The following is a 23,403-nucleotide window of genomic DNA, read 5'->3' as shown; positions in this document are numbered from 1 at the left end:
CTTAAAATATAAAATTAAAGATAAATAAAATATTTTAACTTAAGAAAACTATAATATTAAATAATATATAAAACATTAAACATCTCTGGAATATATGAAACTGAAAATATATTTTTCATTTTTATAATCTTTGTCATGTTTAAACTTCTTACATTAGATAAAAATGAAATTATAAAACTACTATATTCTGAGAAAAATGAAAAACGTTATCATAATTTTGTTCAATTACACATATATTTTATTTTCTTTTTTCGAAAATTATTAGAAAATTATTCATGTTAAACTGACATTTTATTTATAATGATCTAATCATATACAAAAATAATGTAAGACTAAAAAGATTTCATAGAACTTTTAATTAATATATTCTATATATGAACAAATATGTGAGTCAAAGAACATACGAGTAACATGATCTAGCATCAAAGAGTTCCAAAATTTTGTCGGAAATGATTCACGAGCTTGCTTATCTTTGCGAATCGTATATGACTTGCCGAACGCATTATAAGAGCAAGATATAACAGAGAGCAAGCGAGAGCTTTATCAAAGAGTTTCGAAACTTCTCTTACATACAATAGGAATTTTTTCTCAATAATTCGCAATTGAGTATATGTGCGTTAACATTTAATAAAATAAAAATTAAAATTAAAGGTCAAATATAATTTTTGAACACAAATATATATATATTAATTCATTATAAAACATATACGTAGTATTTCTCTCGCATAAAAATAACTATAGAACAAATTAAATTAATTATAAAAAAAATTAAAAATTAATTAAATGACAGATTTAGGTGATAATAATAATAAAACATTTTATTAACAAAACAGATTCAATAAATAAAGGTACATGTTATATATAACATATATAGGTCAGGTTAATTATTTATTTATTTATTTATTTATTTATAATATCATGAAATTCTGTCCTTTTCGAATTACGCGAACACTACGCGTAAAAGGTGAAACCTCGTACTTGTCGCCGAACGAGACGCTCATCATTAGTAAGACAAAGCTAGAGCGATGGATTTTTTATCCTTGTCTGACTCATCTGTTTATTTTATCTTGGGAAAGTAGTTACTGTATTGGCCACTACTACGGCATGGCGCTGAAATCAGAGAAATGCCGGTCTCATCTTTATATAGACCTTTGGCTATCTGTCTATTAATTTGTGGCGTGGTCAGGTGTAATAGCTGCACCTTGAATTTGAAATCAATTTATTATACATTTTTTAAAGTCAAAAATGCAAAATCTGGCTCTGTAACGATCTACATTATTATAGAAAGAATATATAAAAAAAAGTTTTACGAAGAAATATAACTTCTTTATGAGCTAAATATTGTCGAAACGGATATCGCTATCTACACCTAAGGTACAGTTAATGAATCGATGTTGGTAGCACTGCTTACTAAGGAGAGACAATGAAAGACAATAACGTCGTCTTTGTCTCTCTTGAAATGTAATGATGTTTGTACGTATACAGACATATACCAATACATTGAATAAGAATTCATTTCTCAATGTTGGTGACAATGACGTTGGAATTTTCTTGCCGGATCCTTAATATCAGTAGAGAGAAGCCTTCTCTCTGATATCAGATAGAGTATTATTTAGCAAAACGAAATATAAATATGCCGCTGCAATCGTCATATTAAGTACCGCATCAATTAAAACGATGGACACAGTTGGCGTCTCTCTATTATTTAATACTCTAGATATAACCATAGTATTACTCTTTGATATAACTAGTATGGGCACTCTTTGTCGACACTTTGATCTTTTTGTCTTTGATCACGTGGTATTCCGCCATGTTTTTGGACTAATATTCAGTGGCGTATCAATCGTTCAAGGAATCTGCGTTATATTCGTGCCGTGAAAGGAATGTATAAAGGAAGGTATAAAAATTTTATAAATTTTTAAAAAATTAAGAAAAAGTTAAAAAATTATGTAAAAAATTTTAATATATATAATATTTTAAATATTTTTCGATGTTTTATATTCACAAATATATTATAGTATAACTTCTGTGATGCACTCTCACAGATTTCACACTACCACAATTGTCTGATTGGTTCCTCCCAAAAACATAGCGGATGCGCAGAACGGATCGACCATCGACATATAGAATGGACTGAGCATCGCGATAGCTAAGCGGGCGCCCGCTATCGAGAGAGAGAGTTTTAAAATTAATTAATATTTATGAAAAATTTTGGAAATGTCGAGTTCTGGTAAAATATATCAGAGTTCTAATTTTAGCTCAATAAAATAAGGGAAGCAATAAAAACCTTATAACGTTTAATTTGTAAATATTAAAATGTTTTATTTATTTTGCACGTAAAACGTGACCCTTGATAGTCTGACAAAAACTATTAAACTCGCAGAAAAATATTATACGTTATGCGGCATTATAGATTATAAAAGAAACAAAAACAAATCTTTTACGACAATAGGTCATTACACGGCTGTAGCGTACACAGGTTTATCATGGTACGAATATGATGGTCTTAAAAAGAAAAAAAATTACGTTCCATCCGAAAAAATTGTTACACCACACACAATAACTTACGTGCAAAATAAATAAAACTTTATAATTTTAAAAAATCGATATTTTGGAAACTATAAAAGGTAGGAACATGCGGTTTGCGCGAGAATACTTGTCTTATTGAATGTAACTCAGAACTCTAACATTTATGGCCAGAACTCATGATTTTCCAAATTTTCCATAAAAGTTAGTTAATTTTAAAAAATCGATATTTCGGAAACTATAAGAGGTAGGAACATGCGGTTTGCGCGAGAATACTTGTCTTATCGAATGTAACTCAGAATTCTAACATTTACAGCCAGAACTCGTGATTTCCAAAATATCAATGATATTCGAAGTAAGTTTTTTAAACTAAAAACAGCAGAACGCTTTCAAAAAAGTATCAGGAACTCCGTAACTATTCAAAAGAATACCAGAACTGTAGTCAGAACTGTTTTATCTCGATGTGTCAAAAATCGTGAAGTTGGCACCCCCATTTTTCGAAATCGAATTTTAATATCATAACAGGCAGAACTATTTTTAAAAGTGATCTAGAACTCTTTCTTTTGTTTTAAATAACTCAGAACTCTTAACAGAACTATTGTATCGTGACATAGGGATGCCAACTTCACACATCCGTAAAACTATCAAATTATTTGAGAACGCACATAGATAGAATCATAATATCGAAAATATTTTACTGAAGTGCTCGATGTTTTCATTGCAATGGAAAATAAAAGTATTCATACAAATTTTTCAAGGTAAATAGTAATCACGAAACTTCTTTCTGTGCTTCTTTATGCATTGTAGATTCGTTTCTTAAACACACTTAGCTATAAAAATCATCGCGAAATATTTATTTACATACGTTTGTACCGGCATCATTTTTTATTTAAATAATAGGATATCTAATCCTAATTTTTTTAATTTATTAATTTTTATAATAATTTATTTAATTTTTAATATTTATATATATTTCACCACAAAAAAACTAAATTAAATTAATCATTATATTTCAATATTCTATTATATTTTTATTATAATTAAATAAATTTATTTTTCATCTAAAGTTTAACCGCAACTGTGGCACTTTATTTATTAATAATTTTATAATTTTCTATAATAAATTTTCATTTAATTAATTATTTTAAATATTAATTATTAATATTTATATTAAATTATTTAAATTTATATATAACTTTAATTTTAATAAATTTTATTTATATTATAAATTATAAAATAAATTTCGAAAAAAATTAATTTTTAATTTTATTTAAAAATACTTTAAATCAATTTAATTAAAATAATTTAGTTAAAATTATTAAAATTATAAAATCTGATTTAAATATATTTATTTTTTATAAAATAAAAAAAAATTTTCAACTAATTATCACCATTTATGTTCAAACACATAAAATCTTTTAAATTCTATCTTATATCTATTTAAAAATAATTAACCGTCAATTAATTATTTTTATAAATTACATTAAATTTTTTTATTTAAATATAATTTTTTTTGTTCTTTTTATATAATATTATTTATAAATAATATATATTTTTAATAATTAATAAATAATAGTAATTTATACTATATATTCATGTTTTTTATTAACATGCATTTTAGTACAATACTTTATGTATAGAAGAAAACATTATTATAATTGAAACGTTATTAGAAAAATAATGAATTGCTAAAATCACAAGTATTTTTGCTTAAACATTATTTTTCATTGTCGATTGCTACATGGTTATAGAAATCATTATGTTGACAATACGTAAATAAAACATGGAAAAACTTGTATTATATAAATGAATGAAATAAAAGATCTAAATCTTCGAAGTACGCATAAACAGTTTCACGTAAAAAAAAAAAATAATATTTTGAACAAAGATGTTACATATACAAGTGAATAATTCAATAAAAAATTACACATACCTCCCAATATTCTTATGATATTTGATTCCACGTCAGCTTTCATATTCCACGAACGAATAATGTTTACCATTTTCTCACTTGACACAATTTAGCAATTTGTATACTCAATTTAATAATAGACACCACAAACGACGTTTTCTTCTTGTTGTAACACGCACTATATTATTACGAAGTGCCGGCGCTTTATCCGTGCGAGCTCGGCTAGCGCTAGCGACAGTAATGCCAGACTGGAGCTGGAGATCGGATATCGGATACGCGACTCACGGTCACGGCCCGTGTAACGCACACACAAGCGCGAGCCGTGTCATGTGAGCTCTGCGCATACTCGGCGCCAAATACACATGCCGCTGGCGAGGCCCACCCTTAAATCGCCAGGTTAGGACACTTGTAGAGGTTTTAGTTGGTATGCTCGTTAAATAGGGAGAGTCACACATATCTCCGGAGGAGTTCCCGATCCTCCGGGAAATGCTTGACGCATTTCCCCTACGTAAAAAAAAAAAAAAAAGTAACAAAAAAGATGCTTGCGCAGTGATCAAAATTGAAAATTGAAAATTGAACAAATTCAAACGTTGAAATGCAATTTCATTTAGTCGAAGGAAACACATCAAGTAGTTGATATTATATGATAATGATATAATATTTAATCACGCTCTTTAGTTGTTTGTTAAGAAAAATATTTGTTTTCACCTAAATCATGTATCAATCAACTGAATTTTTATTTAGAAATTTTATCAAACAGTTTATTTATTTAATTTTCGATAATGTTTGACTCATTTATTAAAAAAATTATGAAAATATACAAAACTCTTCGTTACTTTGAAAAATTAAAATTGATAAAATCTGCTGTTTGTTTTAACAAAAATTTTGTCGTATTTAATTAAACCATTCGATTAATAATACATAATATTTATCAATCCTCATCGTATCGTTTAGTAAATTCGATACTTGAAATTTAAACAAATATATTATCTAGGTAACTAAATGGCACGCAAAAACAAGTAAATACTACTATTTTGAACAAAATAATTTGATTGAATTGATTTAGTTCATTTTTCATTAAACATTATTGATGGTGACATAAGTAAACTATATCTTTTTTAGTACAATTAAATAATTGTTGAATTAACCATTGAATCAACCAACTATTTCTTTATTTAATAGCTTCTGCCGATATTCAGTAGTGGTTTCTCCATCAGCTTCTAAGAAACCATGTTCTTCTGTCAGTAATAATTTCGCTCGAGCAGATACTTTTTTGCATAGTGAGTTCTTACTAAATCTCTACATCGGATCCAAGATCTGTCGATTTCCAAACGATCACTTTCACATTAAGTTATTTATATTTTTTAATTTAATTGTATATATGTATAAAGGAATAGAAAGAAAATAAAGATTATAAAAATTATAAAGGATAATATATAAAAAAATAAAAATTTATATATTAATTGATACGGATAATTTACCAACTGTCTATCACGATATTGTTGGCGCTCTTCCTAAAATTTAGTGGTGGGAAAACATTACATATAAACATATAACTTGTAGTATACCTTGACATTTACGATCGAACTCCACAGTACACGAGTCAACAATTTGTTCACCAACCGTCACTAATATTGTTAAAGAGTGAGTGAGCTTCATAACAGTTTTTGAACAGTGATCATCAATACATAATTTAATTAAATATATTAAAAACATCACCCATTCTTACAGATATCAACGAACATTGATATTCACACACAATATTATCAGGTCAGTGGTTTCTTTTATTGTTGACTATGTTCGTCTGTAATAAACATCTATCGGAGTAGGTTCACACAACTAAGACAATAGCGTTTTACATTTATACTCATAACATATTATTAAATATTCTCGTTTTAATTTATAAATTTTTATATTTGTGATTTAATTTTTGCGCTGATGAAGACTCAAAGATTGAGCTCGAAACGTACGCATCCAAATAATTATATTATTGATTTGTAATTTCTTGTTAACATTTGTCGGTTTAATATCTTCGTATGAGTAGAGTTACATAAATGCGATATAAAGATTCTCTTAACATTTGTAATTTTTGATATGAGGATTGATTTGCGTTATAATAATGCGATATAGAACACCGCTAATAGTAATTTTATTATTGAAGATTATGCGACATATGTACTAATTATTGTCATTTCTGATATTATCTATAATATACCTTATTATTGTGTTTTAATTATTATATGATTGTTTAATTAAGACCTAACTCGTTTAACACGACTTAATTTTTGCTCTCTATTGCCGTTTTTAACTTATTTAATAATTTATATATTAATATATAAATATAATATATTTATATATTAATATTGTAATTATAATATATTTATATATTAATATTGTATTTAGTATTAACATTTTTTTTATTTACGATTTTCATAATTCAGATACTTTTTTCTTGAAATCTTCTATTAAATGCGTAATATTTTTGTAAATATGACTTTCTAGATGACAAACATACGAACTTCAATAGTAGTTTTGTATTTCCGAATGATGGGGTGCAAGAACGACATGATGGTGATAGTATAGATGCAATCGGTACACATTGCGATCACAAGAGACAAACCTTTCGCGAAGATGTTCACCGAATTATCCCGAAGAATTTGTGAATAAAGGAAAATTAAAAATTGGACCAGTCCCTCCTCGTAGATCACCCCTCTTCTCCCCAATCGTCCAACCGGGGCCGTGAACATGGGAGTCCTTGGACTCCCCTCGCCCCAACCCGGCCGGAGAATCCACGGCTAATTAGAGGGAGAAATTCAATTGTGGTGATCTACGAGGAGGGACTGGACCAATTTCTCTCCTTAGATTGATTTAATTAAAATTTTTGGAACAATACCTATGTTACAAAAGAGTTATTATTTTGAAATAATTTTCATGGAAGTTTCTTTTGTATAAATATATAAAAGGAACACCAATTTGCCCCTGGTTTCAACGAGTCCCGGTCTCTCTTAAAACTTTTAATGGTTAATTTATAAACATTTGTAATATTGTTACGTTCACTGGATCGATATATAATGCAACGCGCTCGACGTAATCGTTGGGCTACTATCGGACTTGTAAATAATAAACAACACACACTTTAATAATGAAAACAGAAGCTAACCAAAACGAAAATTATATAAAAGTATAAAATATAAATAACTAGGACGGGAAGGGAGGGTAAGAAGAGATTGGTTGAGGCAAAAGAGAGGGGTCGAGAAAGGATGATGGTGATGGGGGAAGGGGCGGGGAGGATGGATGAGGATGGAGGAGCGGGGAGAAGGAAGGAGGGAGTGGGGGAGAGGGAGTGAGAATGAGAAAGAGATCAAAAGAGAGAGAGGGAGATAGTGAGAGAGAATGAGTAAGGGAGGGAGCCAAAGGGAGTAGAAGAGAGTTACGCAAAACAATCCGGCGGAAGCAGAGGTCCAAAAGATTTTGAATTCGAAGCTAAATATTAACAATTGAGATTTGGATTCGGATGAGAAATTAAAGATAAATATAACTTTAAATTTAAGATCCTATAGATATAAGATAGATTAGATTAAGTTGTAAGTTAGTGATAACCCAAGTAGCACAAATTCGTTTCAAAAACGTTTCACAAATGCTTCTGCGAAACGTTTTAGAACCGGCTTTTAAAAATCTGATTGGTTAAAATGTCCACTTAAAAAACGTTAAGGGAAACGTCATTTTCTATAACAAAAAAAAAAACGTTTAAGAAACTGTCAAAATATGGTTTTTTCCTTTATTTGTAAAAAATTTGTTTATTCAAAAATTCAATAAAATAATGCATATATGGATATAATCCATCTATTTTCATCATGTTCTGAATCTCTTGTCGAGATTATATCAGAAGTCAAACTGACAAAAAAGACATAATTTAAATTATACTTTTAGTATCTGTTCTTTTAGGCTTTATATACATGTTATGAAAACTTGAATACGAGTTATAGTTAAGTCTGAACACGCCACGTAGTGGCAAACAAAGGAACACGTATATTATAAAATAGATCTTTTTTGTCTTGTCGAAAAGATGATCAAAAAGACATCTTTTCGTCGACTAAAATTAATTATGACTTTTAGAAGACATCTTTTAAAAAATTACTTTTTTTGTAGGTAGAAAGATATTTTTTTAGACATCTTTTAGCCTTGTCAGAAAGATAACTTAAAAAAGACATCTTTTCGTCATCTTATAATTTTCTGTGCTAGGGATTGTCTTAATAAGTACAGTCTTAATAATGTGTATGTATATAATTTTGAATTAAAAAATTAATTTTTATTCTATTTATAGAAATGTAAAAAATACGTTTTTTAAACCATGATTTTAAAAATGTTTCTGTTGAAACGTTTCTTATTGGTGCTTGACGGTTAAAAAATATTGGATACGTTTAGAAAACGTTTATAAAACGAACATGTGCTACCTGGGAAGTTAGTTGTAAGTAGTTGTAAGATAAGACGTGTTAAGGAAAGAGAGAGAAAGGCTAAGAGAGGCGTGCGTATGAATTGGCGAGCGTGGCGTGTCAACAACGTATTATAATCATAACTACAGACTAGGCAATGAGAGCCATGCGCGAATGCTAATGCGTAAAATTTTTTTATTAGAAATTAATTCTTCTCGTGAAATTTGATTCGTGCACTGAGCACATATTTTACTTGATGTATTTCACTAAGTAATAGATTCTCATTTTTGAGAATTCTATATCTCTCTTTACCCCCCTAAAGAGATGTAGACGAGAAAAAATATCGGGGCAATTTCTCTCTCTCTCTTTCTCTCTCTTCTCCTCCCCCTCCCCCTCCCTCTCTCTGTTTTTTTTTTTTTTTTTTTACGTAGGGAAAATTCACTACGCATCCCCCGGGGATCGGGAACTCCCCGGGGGTATGTGGGACTCTCCCTATTTAACGGACATACCCACTAAAACCCCTACGAGTGTCCTATGCTGACGATTATTGGGGAGGGTGGGCCTCGCCATTGGCACTATCCTGCACCTCCCCTCTCTCTCTGTTTGTCTCTCTCTCTCTCTCTCTCTCTCTCTCTCTCTTTTAAAGAATATGTTACCAAATCAATTAAGAAATAGAATAGAAATAGTAGGAAATGAGATTGAAAGACAAACACGACAAACCGGGGACATTGCAATACAACTTCGTAGAATAAGAAGCGCGCAAAAGAGATTGTTCTACGAAGGAATGAAAATGTATAACGCGTTATCAGCCGAAACAAAGAGTAGTGAAAAAATTGAATCATTTAAGCGTAGGTAAAGAAATATATATATAATAATGTAATTTAAATATGTAATTTTATGTACTACAAATAGCTGAAAAAGCTAATAAAGATCAATCAATTTCTCTCTCTCTCTCTCTCTCTCTCTCTCTCTCTCTCTCTCTCTCTCTCTCTCTCTCTCTCTCTTTCTCTCTCAGAATTTTGCTTTTCAGCCCTGTTCCACGCACAACGAATCCCAATGGAAGGCAAAGCTCGCGCCGAAATTATTTATCTCGCAGCACAACGATGCAATCGACACGTTTCATTCCCTTTCGGTTTCGGTTGTCATACATGTATAAACATACAAATTAACTGACGGACACCATTACGTGCGATATTCGTTTCACATACTTACTCATGCGCGATATTGATCTCTCATCATATTCAGAGGCGTCATTACGATTTTTCCCGAGCCCTGGTCAGTCAGTACCTAAGGGGGGGGGGGGGGGAATTCGAACTTTAAAATAAGATGTTCACTTTTTAAATTAAAAATTTTTTTTTTTTAAATTATTTTATGTAGAATTATAAATCTAGGAAAGTGTGGCGATACGAGTCAGTCGCAGTTGGTAAGGCGCAAAAAATTTCTTTAATCAGTATTAAAATCAAACAAACAAATTTAAATACATATAAATTGGTTTGACATATAAATACAAAAATTAAGACGTACATTTCGGCCTTCTCTTTAGGCCATCTTCAGCGCAAATTAATCGGAATAAACATTATAGTAAATATAAACATATTCGCGTCAAACTGATGTAAAGTAAAGAACAGATAGTTACAATGATAAAGTACGCAATTCGGTCACTTACATAAATATTATGACGTTGACACATGTTGGAGAAGAGTACAAGTCGAAAACGCAGAGTAGCATTCTATCGAACTAATTATTATCTTATAGTTTGTATTGTATTTATTATCTTGTAGTTTGTTGGTGCGGATATATTTATAACAATTGTCTGAACATCACTGGTTGGTAGGCTGATCAAATTAATTAATAAAAATAAAAATTAATTGAAAAATAAAACCAAAGCGGTTAGTCAAATTAATAAAAATGATAGTGATAATGTTGATGAAGTTATATAGTAAAAAATGAAAATTTAAACCAAAAGCAGTTAGTCAAACAAATAAAAATAAAAAAATGATAATAAATAAAAGGAAAATGTAATAAGATAAAAAATAAATAAATAAAACATAACAGTCAAACAAATAAAATTAAATAATGATAATAAATAAAGGAAAATGTTATAAATTTAAAAAAAATTAAATAATTAAAACATAATAAGTTGTCAAAGATAATTACCCAATGATGCATGACATTGTCAAATCTGGATTGGAAATTTGTCTCATTAAAGTTGCTTATAACACCGAGAACTTGGGGTAACAGCATCTCAAGTGTCTCAACAAAGACTGATACAAATAAACAGATTGCACCTAAGTATAATCTGTGTCAATCATATTGAGAGTCAAAAACAAGCTGTTTATTATTTATTATATTATGTTTGATTTAAAATTTAGGAAGTTTATCTACAATTACCGAATATATTTCATCTAAATTTTCGGTGTCCATTTGCAAATTAATACCTTCTTTTTGTTTTTTTATGTAGATCATTTCAGAGATGAGTCTCTTATAATAACAGCGTTCTTTATGCAGGATCCTGACATTATTCCAATCAAATTCGTGGTTAAAATTAAGTTTATGTGTCGATATCACTGAACGGTTATTGCAATTCTTTTTGATATCGTTGCGATGTCGGCAATTCTAGTCTTAAGTTTCCTTTTTGTTTGTCCAACGTATGATACGTAGCAGTTAGAACAATTAATCTTATACACCACGTTCTTTTGATCTTCATAATTCAGTTTATCTTTGTGTCCTTTTATGAGACCCCGTAATTTATTAATGCTATAAAATGCCAACCTCACATCAGATTCCTTCGCAATTTTTAAAAAACAGTCACTCAAGGAGGGGACATACGATAACACGAAAAATGTGGAATTCTTGTCACCATCAGTATCATTGTTATTATTAGTCGATATTGTATTAGTAATGTCCGAATAATTATGTCTGTCAAATAAAAATTTCAATTTTTTTCTAATCGTTTTAAAAATGAGATCTAAAGGATAACAATTATTCAATAAAGTGTTAATGACAAATTTGAAATTCTTTTCATAGAATACTGGGTTCGACAAATGGAAAACTCTATCAACTAGGCCAATGATTGTGTCTCTCTTTTGATTCAAAGGGTGTTGGGAGAAAAAATTAAGATATCTTCCAGAAAAAGTCTGTTTGTGAAATCAATCTATCGTCAGGCAGTTATGATTTAAAATTAAGGTCAAATCCAAAAAGTTTAGTCTATTTTTGTCACTTTTTTCTAACGTAAATTGAATTCTATGATGTAATGAATTAAAAATTTCCACCGTGTGCTCAATCATGTTACTAGGCACTATCATGATAATATCGTCAACGTATCTGTAATAAATAAGTGGAACAAATTTTAAAGAACTCAAGGTTTTCTCTTCAATATCTTGCATTACAATCTCCGCTATGATAGGAGATAATGAAGAACTCATAAGAGTACCGTAGGTCTGTTCGTAAATGTTGTTGTTAAAAGTAAAAAACGTAGACTTTAGTATAAAGTTGACCGTTCCCAAGAAATCGTCTTTTGGAATCGACGTATTATCAGAAATAAAATTCCATCTGTTTGCCACGCTCTCGATTGCATTCTGTAACGGGATATTAGTAAAAAGTGACACCACGTCGAGAGATATTAATTCTGAATCATTGTGAGTGATATTTAGGTTGGATAATAATTTCACAAATTGAAAACTGTTAATGACTTGACTTTCTTTTTTTGGAAAACTCTTATTTAAAATGTCATGAAGATAAGAAACTAGGTCGTATAACGGAATATCCACGGATGACACAATTATTCTAAAGAGGCAATTTTGTTTGTGAATTTTTGGTAAACCGTATGCCTCGTATCGCCACACTTTCTTAGATTTATAATTCTATTTTTAACAAGTCTTATTATTATTGTGATTGTTTATTTTATGTAGATTCCGAGGTCTGGAATTCCATACCCTAACTATAGTGAGCCCTGGTCAGTACTAGGGCTACCAGGGTCCTAATAACGCTCCTAATCACACTTGCGGTCAATGTGTCTCGCGACTTGCATTGGAAAATTTGAATTGCCAGAATATAACTGATCTTTAAAGACGAAATATTTAACGTCAACTATTTTTTCATTATTTATTTTTTAATAAAAGGCTATACTGCACACACACACACACACGCACACGCACACGCACAAGACTTTTCCTAAAATTGACAATTTGAATCATATTCAACACCATAGTTTGACTTGTGAAAGTGGTGAATTAATCAAACCAAAGAAATTTTAACAAATTTTGAAGGAAGATCATTCCCGATTAAAAAAAAAGAGAAAATAATCAACCCAGCAAGTAGTAAGTCAATTTTTATTTTATTAAAATTAAATGTGTGTATATATATATATATATATATATATATATATATATATTATGTATATATATATATATATATATATATATATATATACATAAGACTATCGGGAGAAGACAAAGATCATGAGGTGTAGAAAGGGAGGAGGAAGATGGAGAAAAATAGAATGGAAAGGGAAGGAAGTAGAGGAGGTGAGGGAATTCAGTTATTTGGGGTATGTAATAAGGGGTAATGAGAAAGACAGGATAGAGGTGAGAGAGGTGAGGGACAGGTGAGGGAGAGAGTGAAGAAGGCGGCGGCAATTTTAGGACAGGTATGGAGGTTAGGGAAAAGGAAGTTTGGAAAAGATTGGAGCAGGTTATGGTTATTTGACAAGTTGGTATGGCCGGTGGTGGAGTTATGGGGTAGAGATATGGGGGTAAGGGAAAGGAAGGAAATTGAAAGAATACAGGATAGATACTTGAGGTAGATGGTAGGAGTAGGAAGGAGTGTACCGGGGTATATGATAAGAGAGGAATTTCAGAGGGATTTGCTGAGGGAAAGGGCAGGGATGAGGGCTTGGAAGTACGAGAGAAGGCTAGAGGAAGGGAGGGGGGAGTTCTGGCAGGAGAATGTCTGAGGGAATTGAGGGAGAGAGCAAGAAGGGGAAGAGCAGGGAATGGATGGAAAGAGGAAAGAAAAGAATTTTGGGAAGGAAGAGGATGGAGAATGGAGGAGGCGGAAGGTTTGAGGGACGAGGAAGGTCTGAGAGGAGAAGACATATATGAGAGAGAAATGAGGAAGCAAAGGGAGGTAAGCTGGGAGAGGATTAGAGATTCAAAATTTAATAAATGGTACGGGATGGTTAAGGGGAAAGAGGTACCGGAATATCTAAAGAGAAATTGGGGAGAAAGTAGGTGGATGAGATTGACGAGGTATAGATTGGAGAATGAGATGAAGAGGGGCAGATATTGGGAGGATGAGTCAGGCAGTAAATGTAGAGTGTATGGATGGGGTGAAGAAACATGGGAGCATGCATGGGAGGAATGTGAAGGTTGGGGGGACGGGAGGGGGTGGCAGGAAGTAGTGAGGGAAGTGTTGGGGGAGGAGGGGCAGGGGGAGGAGTGGTAAAAGGGTTTGGAAAAGATCAAGAAAGGGAAGGGGAATAATTGAGAGAATGAGGATTAATTGATATAAAGGCGTTTGTAAACGGAAACGGAAGTCCTTGAGGTGTGTGTGTGTGTGTAGGTAGGGGCAAGATGAGACGAATAGTTTTAAGTAGTTTTAAGGCGTATAGGATGTAAGTAGAATAAGTTTTTTGTAAAAATAGATTGTAAACCCGAAGGAATACAATAAATATATTTATCTATCTATATAAGACTATCGCAATAATAAGCCAAATCGATCGTCTGATTAATGAGTCGACAGATATGTAGTTCATATAAAATTAATGTTATTTTATCCGAGATTATTTCGCGATGTTAATGTATTTAAATAGTTTAGAACAATAGACACGAAAAACTTACATGAATATCCGTGTTACAAATGTACAAGATTGACAGAATTCGTTCATCGATCACAAGAAATGATAATTATATAGAATAAGGGATAATCTCCCGATGTCAATGATCTTGACATATATTATCAAAGTCATGACCCTGAGTAAGGTTCTGAAGGTTTTAGCTGGCGTCCGTTGTTTATTAAAACGTTCAACCGCTGTTCCAATCAACTGCTGTCAATGGTGAAATATTAAGTTCTTTTTGTAGAGCTATTTTATTTGTCGAGGACTATTCATCATCATAACGTAACAGATCAATTAACAAGCGACATCAATACTTAAATATCCATGTGAAAACCAAGTTTCCTTTAAAGCACTTATTTTGAAATTACAAATTATACGTTTATGTCCTTTGGTTTTTTTATAATAATGTTGCATACAATGAATAGTAAATAATCGATTATAGTTTAACCGTACAATATTTTCGTAACGTGGATATTTTATTTTTTTACGATATACATTCTTTGCGCACAAATATTCTAACAATTTATCATATTTTGTTGTCAAGGCAAGAAATTCATAAAATTTCATTTTCTAATATTTTTATGTTAACAGTATAACGATTTCTCCTATACTGATCCATGATAACATTCTTTTTAATGTCAAGTTCGCGAATATCAACAATGTAGGAGTAAGATATTATTAATTGAAATTGCTGAAAGTAAAAAACTCGCGCGTGTGTATCGTGTGTGTGTGCACGAACATAGAAGTAAAATTTCAAGAAAAAAGATAAAAAAAGACGACTTATCATTCTCAGTGATACAATATAACAATATAATATAATACGAAAACATGAACACACGGTGTCCGAAAATTATATATTGTTCATTATACATTTTTTTGTTAATAACTTTTTAATAAACAACGAGCGCCAGCTAAAACTTACTCAGAAACTTACTCAGGATCATGAATCTCGATAATATATGTTAAGATCATTGATATCGGAAGGTGATCTCTTATTCTGTATAATTATCTACGAAATTTCGCTCTAATTGATATAAATTAGATATTAATTTATTTATTATATTTACGGGGATATCGCTTATTCGAAACATCAAGAAAAAACAAGTATCATAAAAATGTTTTGAAAAAATGTATGTAGAAGTAGCTTTTGTAATTAAAAAGTGAAAGAAACTCGTCAGATAGTATAAGGATAGAACACAACGCGTCAGTGTCACTGCAACTATGTAATAAAAGTCAAATCAGTGAAAGCGATTTGAAAAAACTGAAACTTGGTATAACGTTAATTTATTGAAGATAATTTAGAAAAAAAAAAAAAAAAACAGACCTCGTTTAGATAGAACCGACGCCACGCCGTTAGCAATCGATAAAAGAAAAGATTTAAAGCGCGCGCGGTTATAATGCAGTCACCAGTCAAGATTTATTTTTTCACCTCTGATATTTAATTAAACAGATAATAACAAGAAGAAAATATTATTAATAAAATGTATAGTAATGAAATTAAATTCTAATAAAAACTCAAAAACGACGGTTGCTTTCATTTGTTTTAAAAGGAGCAGATCTACTCAAGAACGTCAGTTGTTAGAGAACGCGTTGTCAGTGTTAGAGAACGCGTTGTTTTTTCAATATTTTGAAATAATATGGATCAAAGAACTAGTCCTATCTGTGTAATTTTCACTAAAAAGCAATTTGTTTTTTAAACTTTGATTATCGTTACAAATTCAAAGTTTTTAATGGAAGAGTTGTGAAAACTATCGATGAAAATTTTACATACACAACACACGAAGAGGCCGAAACCAAAATTATTCATCACGTTTGCAATATTAATTATGATGCAAATGTATTGATTTAGTGTTCGGATACAGATATCCGATATTCTTATTATCATGCTTGGGAATATGCAAAATGTGAAAAATAATTTGGATAGAAGTCGGTGTTGGAAATAACCAACGAATTATTAATGTAACTGAGTTACATAAAAGCTTAGGAAATTCTTTATGTGCTTCCTTCTCTTAGGTTTTCATGCAACAGATTGCGACTATAATCCGACATTTTTCAGAAAGGGGAAAAATAGATTCGGTGGATTTTTTAATTTACTTAAAAAATCCACCGAATTTCAAGAAGCTTTTATAAATATAAGCAACTTACATGATAATAACTTCACAGACGCTTTTGAAAAAATAGAAACATTTGTTTGCCTTTTATATGGTTAAAAAAAATAAATCTGGGGGATAGGGAATAGAAGATATGGAGAGGATAGGAGAAAGAGAATTTGGCTATTTGACGCATAGTATGATCGGTGTTGGGATACAAAGTGGAGATTGGGGTTGGAAAGAGAGAGAAGGAGAAGACTGCAAGAAAGATATACGTTAAAGATATAAGTTTAACATATTACTTTTAGTTACAAATGATTATTATAATAACTAAATTATATAATATTATATAATTATATTAATTATGTAATATAATTATATTAATTACATAATATATTATAATTATATTAATTACATAATATATTATAATTATATTAATATAATTATAATATAATTATAATATATTATGTAATTAATATAATGTTATTATGTGTGATTATAATAATTATATATATATATAATATATCAAAAATAATTATTTTATTTTTGATATTTTTTTAAAACTATAGTTTAACATAAAATTTTAAAGTTATTAGACAAATTTATTGTAACATATAAATCAATAAATTTCCAAAAGAAAAAGAATATTTGAAAAAACCATTAAGAATCGTTCTCTCATAAATAATAATAAATGATACAATAACTGCTGTAGAAAGCAAGGACACGAAATAAAATAAATTAAAATGGATGACATTAAAACAACATATCATATAATTCAAAAAGGTTAAAATATAAATATGAAAATAATTAGTACAGAACAATATATAAAATTATCGTGGGAATCGCGAACGTTTCGGGCTCCGATTTGACCCTTCTTCAGCGCAATACAGTAGTCTTAATGAAAAGTCAAAAATATAAAAATTTATTAAAACTTAAACTAGTCAATTCACAACAAAATAGGCGATTAAGAGCCGTAACGCAAATATCAGAGCGTGTGGAAATAAAAATACGTAAATAAATTAATAGATTGAACGAACAGAAATTTATTCAGACGTTTCGATTCTTCCTTGGGATCTTCTTCAGTAGAGAAAAGAAAGAAAAATTGAAGGAAGGATCGAAACGTCTGAATAAATTTCTGTTCGTTGAATCTATTAATTTATTTACGTATTTTTATTTTCGCACGTTCTGATATCTGCGTTACGGCTCTTAATCGCCTATTTTGTTGTGTATTTTATTGTGTTAGAGCCTCTTGTTTTAATTTTAATTTATTTGTTAAACTAGTCATATATATATATTACATATAACACACAACGATACGATCGATACGTTACGACACGTTTCGTTCTCTTCCGTCATTCCCTTTTCGCTCGTTTCGATAGCGATGCACATATACGCTTCACGTGTATGTGACGCTTTCGGTTGTCATACACATATATACATACACATTAACCGACGGACACCATTACGTGTGATATTCGTTCCATATACTCACGCGCGATATTGATTTCTCACACACTTGCGGTTAACGTGCCAAATTGCCAGAATATAACTCATTTTTAAAGACGAAATATATAACGTCAAATATTTTTTCATTATTTAATATTTTTTAATAAAAGGATGTACTGCACACATACACACACACACGCACACGCACACGTACGCGCGCACACACACACACACACGCACACGCACACGCACACGTATACGCATACGCACACGCACACGCACACGCACACGCATATATATATGTATATCGCTTATATGTCCGATGTAAGAACATTTGGTCCGTTAGACAACTTTAGCGCTTTTCGCTTTGAAAATTATATATGTCATATATTAAAAGACGATTACGAAAACATGAGAAACCATTACAACAATTATTTAAAAGATATCATTAGATTGATAATTGTAATGTTTTTTTTTTACGTTCGAAACATGATAGCAATAATAAATCATATTTATGTCAATATTTGCACAACGAAGGTCCAATACCTGATAATTTTGATGTTCAGCTTCAATATCTAAAGATATCAAATGAAAAATTTAATATAAATTGCAAAGGTTGTAATAATAATTGTTGTCTATTAAAAAATGGTACATATATTCTGGTTTTGAATATCACAAGAAAAAAATAAAGATATGTTTCTTATTGGAAAGAAACTTAAATATGTAAAAGAAGTCTATAAATTACCATGTCAGTCTAGTGATTTTAGTATTAAAGTAATGAAATTGAATTATGATACCATTATTTCTTGGCCAATTAATGATTTATTGTGTAAAACATGGAAAATTCCTTATGGAAATGATCGAGATACATTTGCAATATTTTCATCTTAACCATCAAATATAATTTCGTGGGTTATTTAATAAACATTTCTTAAAATATAATACAATGCATATTTACTATAGGATTCCGTATATGTATATAGCATAAAGAAATGGATGCTAGATATATAATTGCGAAATTTCAAGACGGGTTGCAATTAATACTTGCAACTTGATATAATAAAGATAACTCCTCAAGTATATGGCCTAGTCATTTTAAAACGAAATAGCGTATTAATAGAGTTATGACAATTACGACAAAAGAGATGCCAAAAGAAAAATCAGATTGGAAAAAGCTAAAAATTAAAAGTCTTCGGCATTGCAAATAAATGAATATAAAATACATAATACATTTTTATTTGTTATATGGAACATTATTTTTTTGTCTTATTTTAAATTTTTAGATACGTATTTGAAGAAGACATGGAAAAATTAGTTCGAGCGGAGGATACATCTAAAATAGATGATGTATCATCAAACGAATTGAGAGAAAGAGAAAAAAAGAAAAGACACTTAAAAGCAAAAAGATATTTTTCATCTTCTGAAAAAGATGATTTATATTTTTCTGGGGATAAAGAAAATACTCAACAAGATAGAATCCTACCTGCTCTTCCGAAAAAGAAGCATTTTGTTTCAAATAAAAGTCAATTACTGAACACACCTATACAAAATACAAGAAATATATTACATGAAAATACTTCCATTAACACAGTGAATAGTAATGGTAAATATTAAATATGATATACATATATTAGCATGACACGATATTCGTTATACTATTTATGCTTTATTTTTTAGATCTAAATATTAATAAGGACACAAATAATATATAACACACATGGTACGCAAAATTCTTTTAATAATAAACAACCTGATGTTGGTAAGTTTTTAAAATACTAATAATTCTATATACATTATTTACACGTACTAAAGAAGTATACAGTTTGTTCTGTATTGAACAATAAATTTGTAAATAGTGTTTCAAAAATCATCCTAAACAAGAAAGTTTAGATATATACTGTAAGTTAATTCAGCTTAATTAACAAGGTTATTTTATTGACTAATGTATTTTACTTGTTTCAGATTTTAAAAAGCATATTCTATGGAAATTAAATAAAATATTATATAAATTGGATACTATTGAAGATAGATTCGATATATTGCAGGAGAAAGTGCAATCATATAATCAAGTTTGCAACAATCCAGAAATTGATAATTTACTTCCGATATGTACAATTTCTGATTTGACATCTTTTGAAAAGCAATTAAAGAAAAACAAATTTTTATGATGATGTGGTATGTACGACATATACAGAGCACTGACTACTAGAGAAAATTAGTATTAATATTATTTATATAATACTAAGCATAAAAAAGTCGAATACAAAAGTCATGTACTTTCCGCATTGCGTGATTAAATGATAATTGCTGATTATAATTAAATTAGTCAGCTTCGTTTGTTTTTTAGATAAATATACATTTATTATACTTCTGATAATGTATAAAGGATGTAACAAAAAGTGTTCACACACTACCAGATTTAGAAATGTTAATGCGTTCATTTAAACACGATGCTGGCAAATTGATTTTTATCAACTTTTCAAAAGGGGTAGTGTTATGTAAATTTTATGAGCGTAAATTATCACTACATACCATGTATAAATATAATTATTAAAGTATTATTTAAAAAATATTCTATTTTTTTCAGCTAAATCTTTTTAAACTTATTGGTAGAAGCACTGCGCATATTATGATATGCAATATATTAAAAAAAAAGCCATAATAGATAATGCTAGATAGTTAAACATTTTAGTTGGGCCAGGAGAAAAAGTAAACAAAGTTTCAGGGATTTAAAACTATCAAAAATTATCATTCGTAAGTAAAATTTTCATATAATTTGATGTTCATTTTATTTAATTGGGTTTTAAAGAAATGTAGCAAATTCGATAATATATATATTAGAATGCTTAAAAATTTCAAATAAATGTACAAGTAGAACATATTAATTTGAATATACAGAGTGTCCGATAGCTCGCGCAACACCCTTTAAGGGTTAAAATTTATATTTTAATAATTATTGCGCAAATCGCAAAATGGTAGAAGACTTTTATATTCAGTTTGACCTGCTCTATTAGTCCTAGAGAGGTGGGATGATTATTACAGGACACTTTGATATATATAATATCGTTCGCTGAGCGTAAACAAAAAAGCAGATAACATAATTTTTTACCTAACAGTTTTTATAATTTCATACTTTGATTGAAATACAGAAGACATTACAACTATCCAGCACAAAAATGAGAATGAATTGGAAAAATCGTCGACGAATACTAATTTTTCTAAAATGAAGAAAAAGGATGAAATATATTATAATTTAGTTGCTGATAATAATGAAGATTATTTATATAATAATTAGATATCATTTCTTTTAAATATGTTTATGAAATATATTTCTTTAATATATTTATTTTTTTTTAATTCTTTAAAAATGTATTTAAATTATTTATATTATTTTTTCTACAGAAATAATTGATGAAAATGAAAGTTTATTATATGAGTCCTTTGATAAAGTTATAAAAGTAGTAGCAATGCTAGCAACGCATGTAAGTATTGATTTAATTTATGACATCATATGCTTTATACAGGGTAGTCCATTCTATGCACTGTAATATCTTAAAATTCATAAGTTTAAGATAAAAATGTTTGGTTTCGAGAGGGCTATAAGAGGGTACCATTGGTGTGACCTTGAAGAGTTATTTGAAGGTCACATGAACGTCATGTTTAATTTTTTAAATGGGACACCCTATATATTATTCCATATTCTTGTAGCTTATCTCGAAAGCTTTCCAAAACACTATAATCAAATATTTTTTTATTAAATACTTTTCGAGTTATAAGGCTTCAAAGTTGCAATATTTTGACATAAAATACAAGATATCTCGTAAAATATTCATTTTTCGATTATCTTACTCTAATACTTTTATGCACAGAATAATGAGACAAATCAATTGGCGTAATTAAAATACATAATTATGTTAAAGTAAAAATGTGTAACTGCTAGCAAATTCAGATTTTTTCTTAAAGATAACTATGTGTTTTCTTTACAGAAAAGAAAAAAAATAACTATATAAATTTTTAATAATTTATAAAAAGTCCCCTCACTTCGCGAACAGTATTTTTTAAAGATAGAATTTTTTATTTAAATTGTAAAGAATTTTTTTAGTGAAAATGTGAGGCGTCAATAATTTTTGAATTATAAGAGATTGAAAAAAAATTTTTTCATGAATTAAACTAAAAAATTAGATTTTATATGACTATAGCCTTTTGTTGATTTTAGAGAGATGAAGTTTATTTCAAAAAAATTTAAATTGAAATATATAAAATGTTAAAAATATTTATTAATTAATGTTCCTAAAAATAAAAATTGTAATCAAAATATATGTAAACTTAATTTAATTAGATAGAGAAAATAGAAAATTATACGTATTATCAATGAAGTAATTTTTTGTGTTTATTATTTGTATTGAAATACACAAAAATTAACTCCTTTTAGGAAAGATTATGGTTTATATTTATTTTCTACGATGTACTTAACATTAAATGTAGGAAATAAATATAAACTATAAGACAGCTATTCGATTATATTATTACAACACATATTTTGTAGAAATATAATAATGAATTTCTGTTCTGGACAAATTTCTGTTTTTTTTTCTTAGGCAACATAGGCATGTTTATTAAGAATTCTTTGTTATTTTATGAATACTCGTTAAAAAAATTTGTAATCTTCTTTTCTTAAATATTCTGTATACGCATAAAATATGTATACAGGATATTTAAAAAAAAAAAATTACAAACTTTAAGCATAGAAACTCGTAGTATACTCATAAAATAACAAAGAGATTCTTATATAAGATTCTTAATAAGCATATACTTTCTAAAACTAATATTTATTAAAATAATAAGCGATGATAAAAATATCAGTGTATCAAATAAATACAGCCTAAAATTCATTCCATATCGTGAGTTTATTAAAAATATGTCTTCTTAAATAAACAAAGAATGTTTTTGTTGAGAATATATCCCAGTTAGATATTCCTGAAATATTTATAAAATGTTCCTAAAATCTAAAATGAACATCCCAAGATTATTCCAAAACATTCCGGAATATTTAAAGAATGTATAGAAAATGTTCAAATAAGCACAAAAGTTTTGATTTTTTATCATTTTGCATACTGTTTTATTCTATTTTTTATTTCTTTTTTTATGTTCTATATATAT

The sequence above is a fragment of the Anoplolepis gracilipes genome, chromosome 10 (genome assembly GCF_047496725.1).
Source record: "Anoplolepis gracilipes chromosome 10, ASM4749672v1, whole genome shotgun sequence".
In the NCBI taxonomy this organism is placed as follows: domain Eukaryota; kingdom Metazoa; phylum Arthropoda; class Insecta; order Hymenoptera; family Formicidae; genus Anoplolepis; species Anoplolepis gracilipes.
Note: the sequence above shows the minus strand (reverse complement) of the source record.